The 12652-nt window shown below is 38.8% G+C and overlaps 1 protein-coding gene across 1 annotated transcript in view; it reads right to left on the bottom strand.

Annotated features, from left to right (window-relative positions):
• RIMS4 (regulating synaptic membrane exocytosis 4) overlaps positions 1–12652 on the bottom strand; it is a 763308-nt gene that overhangs the window by 72122 nt on the left and 678534 nt on the right. The gene's annotated exons all lie outside the window — the stretch shown is intronic.

The following is a 12652-nucleotide window of genomic DNA, read 5'->3' as shown; positions in this document are numbered from 1 at the left end:
TGGCATATAAGGTATGTGTTAAAGTTAGTATGTTAGCCACAGGTACCATTAACAGACTACCAAGGGACATCTGTGCTGTTTCCTAGGCATCAGAATCCAGCATCTTCCGATCATTCCAGCATGCTATGCTACAATATGGCAGAGGGCACATATATTTTAACATAAGTTCTGAGGAGAGGATCACAAGTATGTGACAACTGTAAGATATATCACACTACTCTCCAGTAATGTGTGCCATAGATCGCAGTCATGTACACAACAGAACAACACCTGGGGAACAAGGTAGTGTCTACATTAACCTTAAGGTCTACCACTCAAACAACTACCCAGTCATATGTAATGTAATGAGAATCATGTGGAACGTGTTTGCTGGCAGCCCTTGCAGTTAGCATATCTTGCATATGTGCCACATTATCCAGCTCCACCAGATGTGTGCTATGGGGGATATCTCCAATGCTCACTTAGATGTGGATGCAAGCTATGCACTGGAGTCATGGCTGAGGAAACCCATTGGAGATGTATATATATACACACACACACACACACACACACACACACACACACACACACACACACACACACACACACACACACACGCACACACACGCACAGAGGAACACCAGAATGAGACACACAGTCCAAACAGTATTGCCATAGAGCATGTTTTTCAGCTACTGCCCTCACTTTGCCAGTGCCTACATACCTCTCTCTTACGGCACTATTACAATCCACTGACATGTCCTTCAATGCTCACAGTATGTGCTATACTACCCAAGTGAATATAGTGGAAACAGCTGCAGCAGGACCATCAAGGGAATGGGAAACATATCCTACCAACAATACCAAGGTCAATACAGCCACAGGCCAATGATTCATAGGAGGAACCAGCACCAGGTGTGGCTGTAAACAGGCATAGCCATGCTCAGTAAGTCCTTGCATCGGCTTATGATAGACACCATAGCACACTAACTCAACAGCTAGGAGGTCAAAACGGTTTACTATCAAAATATGGAATAGCAGTTACGCAAAACTAGGATGGCTGAATGAGTGTTTTTCAGTTTCTGTAATGCCAATACGGAAATGTTAGAATCCTCATTAGCAAATAGTTGTGTGCATTCGCTAATGTGGGATCAATGTTCTGATAACAGATCGCTTTATAGTGGGGATCATGAAATTTACCATTTTCCTCACTGTAGTGTAAATCTTGGAGTTGGTGCATATAATATGCAGGAGGTATGGGGGGTGCAGTGAAGCTTGCCCCCTGCAAAAATGTTACCGGTAACACGGAATTTCAACACTGGAACTTCCAGTGTTCGAATGTCGATTATGTGGTTACCATCTATGACATTTTGGTAATTCCGTATTATGAAATTCGGTTAATGAATTTGATCAAACAGTGGAAAATTGTTTTAATTTTCCACATTTTGATAGTAGACCTGCTAAAACCATCCTCCAAGATCACTATCCATCTCCATTAGGGTAGCATTACAGATAAAAGTCATCAAGCATAACTAAATCATACAGCAGGCAGGATGTCAAACATGTAGGGTAACCAGACCAGCACAGTCATGTTAGTGCTATAGCAGACACAGATCTTTACTCCCCCACAAGAACAGTCAGTGCTTGCTTGTGACATCCAACCTGTCTTTCCTTAGTTGGCAGCCACATATCATATTATTCCACTTTAATATCCTTTGACATTGTAAATGCTATGATATTGAATGGTGTACACACTATGTCCCAGACTACTGGACAGATAACTGATGAATGACCAGGAAACACAGACATGTAAATTACTAACATATATTTGCAAGCAAACATCATAACGGGGAATGTAATCAGTAAGTGCAGTACTGTAAATGTGAAACAATTCACTAGCTGTACAGGTAACGTAATATTTTATTACGGCTGTACATTATTTTCAATTTGATTGTGTGCTGAACATCCCTCCCAACTGTACAGATTTTTACTGAATGTCCAGATGTTGAACTCATATATTTGGTCTATTTCTCATACAATTTTTGTTTTATGTACCATCACTGGCAAATCATTGAGGACTGAAGTTAGACGTAATGGCACACATTTGAGTTTCAGACTTCATATAATTCAGAAAGATCATGCAAATACATAACATGTTATTATGTCCAGTTGCTAAGCATGTAACAGCAATATTTAAAGAATGTTCCTATGTTCATGCCATTGTCACCCATTATTTGTGCATATGTCCAGATACCTTGCTCTAAGACATTAAGAGGTATGGTGCTGGATGCCTCTTGCTGCTTGCTGGAATGATATATTTTTAGAGCACGGGGTTAAGGCACCCATCCTGTCTTTGGCACATGCATCAGATGGTGAATTGGATTTTAGAAGTATGTAGGGATATTTCATGTGTATTTACATAGTCTAGTAGTGTGTGTGATACATCAGTTTCAAATGCTGCCTATTATCACTTTGTTTTTATCTTAATATTTGGAGCCACTATTTGCAAGTTGTTGCGCATAGAATAAATGGCGTCATCTAAGCACGGCTGGTTTGTGCACACAGCAGCAATGCACAAACTATAGAAGTGGACCACCCAGGTGGCAGATGGGAGCCAGATATCTAAAACTAGACCTCGGATGTATTCTCTTAATGTCAGACTGCATAGCACAAACCTGCTAAGTGCCACTGTCCTGAATGCAACAATGCGAACCTCAGGATCACTATTAATGTAGTAACTTTTCATGTAACCTCCCATGTGGCTGCAGATATTAAGGGTTGGCCTAAAGTTCACATGGTCCTGGGTTCTAATATAAGGATTGCAACTTGTACTTTACCAATGGGTCCTTGCATTACATAGCAATGTAATCAAACATACACATGTATTCTTTAATCCTTCTACTGGCAACAGCTGCAAGTGTAGGACTACCGTACATAAGGTCCATGATTCTACTACAGCAGACATCTCTCTTTTTTCAATGGTGTCCCACTTCACATTATTGTCACCATGAGTTTTAGCAGTTACCTAGTATTTCTCATATTGTATTTTCCTGATGCATGACACAGTAATATTGTCGGTCTTGTAATGATATAATATCTATATTAATGAACTTCATTTTATTATTTCCCATCTCGCAAATGCAGGCAACGTATTTGTGCATTGCTAAGCAGCTTGACCCAATTTCAAAATTTGCAAAGTCCAATAGTGTGCATTCTCAGTATCTGTTATAACTGAAATTGGCGGGAAAAGTCATTATACATTGGTGTTCATCTGCACTGGACATGGCTGGCATTCAGGGAGGGGTTCTGAGATTTCTGTCTTAAAGGAGGGGTGTGCAGGAGTCCAAAGTGTTTATTGGACTCCTAGTAAATGATTATTGTCCCCAGCTGTTGCAGGATCACTATCATGGATCACATTACAAATCAGATGCATGGAATAGCTTGGCCCAGGATCTGACCAGTTTCACCAGTATCCCCCACACCGGCAAAGACTGTAGGAATCATCTATCGTGACCTCAAGATGAGGAAGAGGGATATCCTCAACCATTGGATCGAGGAATGAAGGAATGATTGCAGTACACAGATGTGTAAGTATCATTTACAGGCACTGCTTGTAGGAGGTAGCAGCTGCATATGTGCGTTATTGGTGTGCTTAATGCTATTCTGTTGTGTTCTGTTTTTCCCACAGTTAATGCGCACATGACACTGAATGTGTGGACCTATGAAGTAAGAATGAGAAGGATGAGAGACGCAAGTGGTAAGTTTGCTTACTAGCAGTACTATTATTTTAGCATTAGGAGTAAATTCAGCTTATTGTGGTAAAAACTTGTATCACATTGAGTATGAATTTTTCCATTGTAAAGCAAAAGCATGCATTCATTAGTAAGCTACTTAGAACAACAGTCCAGTATTACAGATTAGACAGGGGTTGTAATTTAGTAAATCACACAATCCAAGTATACAGTCCTTGTTTAAGATGACATAAATGTTGCAATGTAAAGTATGACCTACATACCAGGGACAACAAGAACATGCTGAAGATTGATCTCATTATAAAATTGAACATGTATCTATAAAGGGTAAAATGAAAAAGTGCTTATATTATGCTGTATTATAAAGGAAAGATACAATATTACAATAAACACTGCTTGTGGGTTCAAATACCGCACTACCCATATTTAAAACCAGGTCTTTAGAATACCCTTTTAGGTTACCATCAATAAAAGCACAGTACTGTTACATATTCATAGTCATAGCATTAGAAGTGCAAACCTTTATAGCTTGGCTCCTATGGTCTGCTGTCAAATGTAATCAGTGTGCATGAAACATGCATATGTGCAATATATGCCCCCAAGGATGACTGCTGGATGTGATATGATCTGCACTATAGTGTGTCTGCAATAGGGTAGTAATGAAAGTAATAAAGGCATTTATTAGCATTTCATATTATTGCAAGTAAAAAGCATCAGAAAATTATACACTATTTGTAGATATTTTTGTATATTATCTGTGTGGTTACTACTGCTATTTTTTTTCTCTCAACCCACCCCTTCTCTTCCTTTGTTTTTTTTATGTTATTCATATTTATTATTATTATTTAAATTGTTATTATTATATGATGTATATAATCATATTTTTCATTATAATTCTTTTTTATTACCTATGGTTTTTTGATTATGTATAATTTTCTATTGTTTTTCTGTTAAATATCCTTGCATTTAATATTATTTTTCATTGTGTTTGCAATTCTATTATCTATTATTTTGTATCAATTTATTATTATATACTTACGTTTTATTTAATGTTATTCTATACAATATTTTGCATTATGCTTTATTTCATGATGGAATTTTAATTTTATTTATGTTATTACTACATTACTGCAGCATAGCAGGGTAGGCCAGTTCTCCCGTGGTCAGCCTAACCCTCCCCCCACTGGCTATGGCACCAAGGCCCAGCACTTCTGGGCTGCAGCCTAACAGCACCCCCCTTCACTGTCCCTGCCCTAGCTGGACTCAGGTAGTTTTGCCCCAGATGAAAGGCCTCTGGTTCCCTCTGGGAGCAGAGGAAGAGGGGGTGATTTTGTCACCCGAGATGAACTGCCATGTCTGGTGCATAGGATTGTGCACCACACAATTTGTGCACACCTACACCAAGTGGAGACACTGCTCTCAATCATCGTCCTGAATAAACAAGGATATGCTGACATCAGACACTGCGACAATTGGAGCAGTGAGGTGACAGTGATGTTGTTGTCACCCCACTCTGTGGAGATGGCCCAAATTCAGTTAATAGACTGTACATGTGCCCATTTGTTACTGTTGAAGAAATGGATAGCAATAATTTTTTCCTAAACCCTGCCTGAACATCCCTGCCTTCCTTGCACCTTATTTACCACTGCTTGCTCCCTATATCATTACTTTCTTATCTTCCCTCATGTGGATATCAGTACTATCTAGCAACAGACATTTAATCATTACTGCGAGTGCATACACCACTGATAACACAGATTCATAAATATAAGATTTTATAATCCTGATGTGCACATACAAGTATTTCAAATGATAGACACACCTGTATTTGAACCCAGTACCCTATGTACTAAAAGAATACACCAGCAATGAACTGAACAGCTAGTGCTACATAGTTGAGTAGCAGGTGTATTTTGCACATTGTATAGATAATTGTACAATAAAGTGCTGTTGTTTATACCTTCTACTTAAGCATAGCAATAAATAGTAATGAAATACCTGTTATTCTATCATGTTTCTAAGTTTGTAAGAGCAATATTTACAACATGTCACTTTAGTGATGGCCTTTTTCCCCCCATTGTGTATGACTTTGTCCAGATGTTTTGCTCTACCAAGCAGACAGGTATGTTCCTAATAATTATTTAATATTTTAACAGCCTCGCTGAGAGATGTTGGATGACATTCAGCATTGCATAAACACGCTTTATTGAGAATATGTAACAATTATTATTGGTTGTTTAAAATACATCTGCTAATTAACTGACTGTGGCTGGATGGGTTAATGCATTGTTGATGGAGTCAGATGGTAGTGGGTTCAAAATAGTGTATTAGTATAAATTTTACAAGTGTGTATGATACTTTTACATATATCTACTATTCCTACTTCTGCTTAGCATTGCTTAGCGATGATGTGCATCGTGCACCATTGTGCAATGATTCTTTAAAGAAAAGAAATCAGGAAGATAGGAAAGTGGTGAAATGGGGAGCAAACAGGGGTGAATAACAAAGTGAAAGGAAGGCAGGAAAGTGGAGAAAGGGTGTAGGAAAGAACCATAGCTATCTAATTCTTCAACAGTAACACATGGGTACATGTATAGTTTATTATCACCTCCACAGAGAGGGGTGACAACAACATAATTGTATTGTGAACCCAACTAGACCAAACTGTGTCAAGTAGACATGTGTGTGAAATGGAGAGCTATGTATGGGACACATTTTTTGGGGTGACCGGTGTCCCCCTTTTTTTTTAAGGAGAGCGTGGAATGTTGGGGAAGAGATATAGGCAACTCTGAGGAAGGCAAGTTGGGAAGGTGAGGAATTATTTGCAGACAGACAAGACAAGACAAGACAAGAGACAGGGTCAGTGAAAGACACAAGAGAGGGGTGAACACCATGGTTGGGTTGGAGGTAGGGGGTTCGAGGTTCCATGGATGCCAGCATGGTAACAGTGTGACTCGTCCTCACTGACTTGACTGTCAGTACTGTCCCATCACTGCACCACTGGCTGCAGTGGCTGATGTCTGTGCCTATGGCCATTCTGCTGTACCAGGATGGAAAGCAGGCACTCCATCTGGTGTAGGTGTGTGTCCACAGTCTGGTGCACAATCCTATGCACCACAGCTGGCAACTATGGATGGGTGATGTATGCACCCCCTCTGATTCTGCTTCCAGTGGGGACCACAAGCTCGGCCCCTAGGACAGAACTACCTGAGGGTCGAGGTAGGGCAGGGGCAGGAGGGGGGGTTGCTGCCAGGCTACATCCCAGAAATGCTGGGCCTCGGTGATTCAGCCGGTGGAGCGAGTGGAAACGGATTACAGGGACCCGGCCTACCATGGTGGGGGTGCTGCCAGGCTACATCCCAGAAATGCTGGGCCTTGGTGCTTCAGCCGGTGGAGCGAGTGGAAATGGATTACAGGGACCTGGCCTACCATGGTGTGCTGTAGGAATAACATTGATAAAATTCAAACCAAAAAGTAAATAAAACATATATTAAATGCAATTTATAAAAAAAAAAATAAAAAATATAAAGGTATAAAAAGTTTAAAATAATATACAAATACAAACAACATGAACAATGAAAAAATTAAAACATTTTTTCACAACAAATAATTATGAAATTATACACAATAAAAGAAAAATAAGTGGTAAAACAAATAATAATAATAAGTAAGTTGATTATATAAATAACACTAATAAAACAAATAAAAAATATAAAAATACATTAATCAATAAAAGAAGAGAAGAGGTGGGTGAGAGGAAAAAAAGTAATCTCAGAGATAATATACGCTTTCTACTTAAGGTATTCTATTCTGTTACATTTTGCTGTTAACAATGCCAACTGCTAAGAACTTTCTTTATTACTTGGAATACATGTACAGTGTTTAAACTTGACAGCAGGCCATTCAAGATACAGCTCTAGAGGCATTCCCTTCATATTGTATAATGATGATTTCTTAACAGTACTGCATATTTTTTATTAATGACAGGTTAAAACGGTATTGTAACCAGTTGAGCTTTACATTTGGGGAGTGTGGTATTAGAACCCACAAGCATTGACTACTGTAATACTGTACTTTTCCTTTGTAATACAACATAATGCAAGTACTCTTTCCTTTTACATTTTATAGACTCATGTTCACTGTTATCTGTGAATATGCAACTGTTGCTTTGTGTTACAGACCACACCTCTCCACCTTTTAGAGCAGGATATCTTGACATATCATAAATTAATGGGTATACAATGACCTATAACTAGGAACACACATCAATTATTGCTGTTACATACATGGATAGTTGCACAGGATTTGTGTTAACATAAATTTTGACACTCATTCTTTATTGACTTCAACAAAAATTACTTGCCAGACAACCAAGAATCCTACAATGAACAGAACAAACAGTGAATCTTGAATGTGGGTATTCAGCAGAAATATGTACAGTTGAACGCTATGCTACACAGAAATGCATGCATACTTGCTTTCAGAGTTCAGACATGCATTCCCAAGTTCATACAATTGTATAATATAGCAACTAATCTGTCTATCACTGCTAATTCTGCAATAACAGTCCTTTATAGAATTATGCTTACTTGTCACACGCTTGTCACATCCTGGCCAATCGCTTCACATGGGACCTCACATTTAAGGCCCTCTATTCTGCAGCTGTGGAAAAAAGAAAAAAGCATTAAGAATACCCATTTCTATCATATTCAGCTTGAATATTTACAAATACTACATGTAAAGCTTGCATACATATCTCTGCGGTGTGTCCTGCCCAACACTCCATGATCCAGTGATCAAGGGTATCCCTTTTTCTTCAGCGCAGCCCGTCATAGTGATGATGACATTGTTCCCCAGTGTGGGGGATACCGGTCACACTGGTAAGGGCCCTGGCCCAACTATCCCAGGCTTCTAATTTATATTGAGAGCCAGAGTAGTTCTCCTGCAGTAGCCATGGCGCATGATCTTTAACCAAGAGCCCAATAAAGACCTTGGACTCCTGAAAACCTCAGTGTTGTGCTCTGAAATGCACTCCCTCACCACAAGATCAAAATGTCTGTGGTACAATTCCCATCTACTCACCTTAAAATAGCATGTTTTCCGGCCAATTGCTCTTCCTGAAACTGCGCATTTTCTACATTTTGATACATCTGAAAAAGCTGTATGCCACTTACCATCGAGTAAATACAGTAAAACAAGTGCATTGGTTTGTGCGATGTAGAGCCACATGCACCTTTTTCAATTGTATCAAAAAATAACTTATAACCAATTCCATCCCACGGTTATTTTGTTACACTAACACTTTAGTTGTATAAGCTGCTATTCCACAGTTATTTCATTATACTAACACTTTAAATGGTATAAATAAAGTTTGCATACCTTCAACTAGAACCCAGGACCATCTGCATTATAGTCCAACACTCTACGCATATTGCCACAGGATTTATTACTTGCAGGCTGTATTTTATGTATTGTTAATTTGATGGTATGCACATAGGACAACCTTGCTTACTGGGTTTGCGCATTGCATAGCAGTGCTATGCAATAGCAACTGAAACCATCTGGTTTCTATTCTTGGATGTCTGGGTCAAATCTGATACATGGGTGGTCCCGTTGCACAAGGAGGTAAGCATTGCCAAACACTGCAGCGCACAGTGCAAAGATGGCATACATAAAAAATTAGCAGGAAAATCAAACTATATAGCTAAGGGTTTTGGCTCGTATTTTTGTGGCATTCTTCATAAAATTTGTGGCTTTGAAAGAATCATTCGGGATGGATGGCACTAAATGGGAACATATGCTGTCGTTTAGGACTAAGAGGGTGGAGGTATGGAGGCAGGACGTCAGTGCCCTCCTGTACAAAGATTCATTATCCATGTTTTTCTACAAGGTTTCACAACCAACACTACTGGGGTGCACTGCAAAATCTCACTTAGGTGCACTGCACAACATTAATATGTATTCTGCATTGCCAAGACCATATTGTGGCTGTATACATGGATACACCCTATGTAGGCTGTACACAGAGCCTCCATGGAGTTTAATGAATCCTGCCAAAATTGTTTCCTGTGGAAGAAAAGCTCTTTGAGCTGTAGTGTCTAGTTGACATCTCAGAAACACATTCCAATGTAAGTAAAAGATGAAAAAATGCACAAACCACCAAAATCGTCGCACAAGCAGTATGCAGGCAATAAGAGCCAGTGAGCCTTGAAATAATCCAATGTGTGCTTTAAATCAAGCCAGTACATTCGCCTTGAAATAATCCAATGTGTGCTTTAAATCAAGCCAGTACATTCCAATGAGAAGGCAGCAAGAAACATTTTGAATGTTTTTTTGGAAGCCCAGTTTGTATAAGAGATATCTCACCAAAAAGAGAGATTCCTGACACTTTGGAAAAGACTTTGCAAAGAAAAATGTGATATAATAATGGAAAATGTGGTTACGCTGTAGCCTGCAATGAGCTATAACTGGAGCTAGACAATTTGTGAACACTCTTGGTGCAATGGATAGTCCAAAGGGTAATACAGAGAACAGATGTGATCCAGACACTCAGAACCTTAAGAAATGCCTGAAATTTGGAATAATAGGAATGTGATAACCATCTTTTAAATCTATTGTTACCAGGAAACTTGCATGAGTAAGAAGGGATAACAGATTGTGAAGTGATACCATTTTGAATTTGACCACCATCGCAAAGAGGTTTAGGAAAGAAAGATCCAGAGCTGGTCTCCAAGCACTTTCTTTCTTTAGTACTAAAATATCCTTGAATAAAATCCCTTTCCCACCTGGGAAGGGGGAACTGGTTCTATTACTCACTGGGATAGCATGTGAAGGTGGATATAAGAGAGTCTGGTCTGGTCTGTAGGATAAATAATTACCCCTAGAAAGGAGGAATGTGCTCCCATTGCTCTCTGTAACCCTGATCTTCAGAGCTCATTTGTCTGAAACTGTTGCCAAAAAGAAAAGTGGAGATTCACACTTTCTGGAAGACAAAATGGGGTGCCAAAGTCTCCAGTCATTCTGACTCATTGGACTGTCTTTGTCTCTGGGAGTTTACAGAATTATTCTTGGAACTCCCTTGCAATTTCATCTTAAACCTTTTTTTACCTGTATTTTGTTGAGGTTGCTTATTTTTTTCTTAGAAAAACTGGATGAAGAGTTTGAGAACCCTTTGGAAAATTTGGAAATGTAGGTTTGAAAAATCTTAAGAGATTCTGGTATCAACTTATCCCTTTCATCACACATTTTGATCACCCCTGCAGTAGAGAAGCCAAAAAATCAAATTTCTATCCAAGAGAAAATGTACAATCTCATTTTAACATCATCTGGGAGATTCTGAGAACATAGACATGCATTTCTCCTCAAAAAAGTATCAGAGGCCATAGCCCTAGAAGAAGTAACAACAGAGTCATACACTCACTGTATTCAATGAGAAGTGGCTTTAACAGTAGGAAAAATTAAATTATTTAAATCAGATTTTCCTCACAAGAAGAAACTGCAGACAAAGCACCCGTTATACTTTCAGAATTAGTCAGGACAAACCTTAACATATGGGCCTGACAATTCAAAATTCTGAAAAATAAAAGTTGCATTAACATACAGTTTCCCCATACTTATGAATAATATTCTCATCCTTATCAGAAATTGTATGATTGGAATTAACTAAGTGTTTAGTAACAAAATGATTAACTAAAGATATAGGTGATGGATCAGGTGTGGGGAAAAGGTTATGGAACTTTATACATCCTGTCTGCCCTTTTAACATCAGCTGGCTGAATGTCAGAAAATTTTCAAGCAGCAATACACTCATCCTCCAAGGCAGAAAAAAATGAAGGAATGGGTGCAGGTACTTGAAATTGCTTCTGTAAAGGCTCATACTATTTTCTGGTGGGTTCAAAAACCTCAATGTTCTCTCACTGAAAACACTGGCACATTCTAGAAATAGTTTCAGAGAAAGAGAAACTCTCATAGGGAGAATTAGAAATTTGACACTCTTAGGAATCTGAATCGTAAGTCTGAGAAGAAAACCCTGTATCTGTCTCTTCATCATCTTGTTTAGCATCTTGTTTAAGCTAACTCCTCCTGAAATTTCTTAAGACAGAAGAAGTGTACTGGATCTGGCTCAGGGTTTAATTCAGCCTATTGATCCTTCTTGTAAGGCAGTTTCCGGTAAAAGAAAGAAGGATACTTCCTTTCCTGAAGAGAGTAAGCACTCTGATTCTAAACAATTTATTTATTTAAATAAATTGTTTAGAATCAGAGTGCTTACTCTCTTCAGGAAATGAAGTATCCTTCTTTCTTTTACCGGAAACTGCCTTACAAGAAGGATCAATAGGCTGAATTAAACCATGAGCCAGATCCAGTACACTTCTTCTGTCTTAAGAAATTTCAGGAGGAGTTAATACATGCTTAGCTTTCTGCTTCATTTTGTCAGGAAAATGGGGCCAACAGAGTTACTAATGGTACTAGAAGTTTCCCTAGGAATGGTCAAAAATTCTGACAAAACAGGAAAGCCTTCTCTGTTTCCTCTACCAGGACCAACTAGAGTGGCTCTGCCTTGCCCACTAAATGAACCTCAACAGTCGCACAAGCCGTGGCTAATCTCCAGTCCCTAGTGGCTGTAGGTGCAACATTACTCATCTTTTACACTGAATCCCGCTAGTGTACCACCTACAGCTATAGTGGCTCTAGACTCTAAGTCCAACTCTCAATCCATTTCCTACAAATGAAAATACCCAAAAGAACCATACAATCAAATAATCTAGCTCTTTGTTATTTTCTCCCCTTCCTTACTGCTTACAGTACTTAAACAGTATTTATTAACAATTACCATTTACCAATATTCTCCAAATTCATCACTTCTATCACAAATGAGATGGATTCATTTCTTTAAGCCAGTGTTAGCCTTACACTTAGATCAA

Source organism: Protopterus annectens, chromosome 12.part0 (assembly GCF_019279795.1).
Source record: "Protopterus annectens isolate FY-2018-M chromosome 12.part0, PAN1.0, whole genome shotgun sequence".
Lineage (NCBI taxonomy): Eukaryota > Metazoa > Chordata > Ceratodontiformes > Protopteridae > Protopterus > Protopterus annectens.
This window is presented reverse-complemented; position numbering and strand designations above follow the sequence as displayed.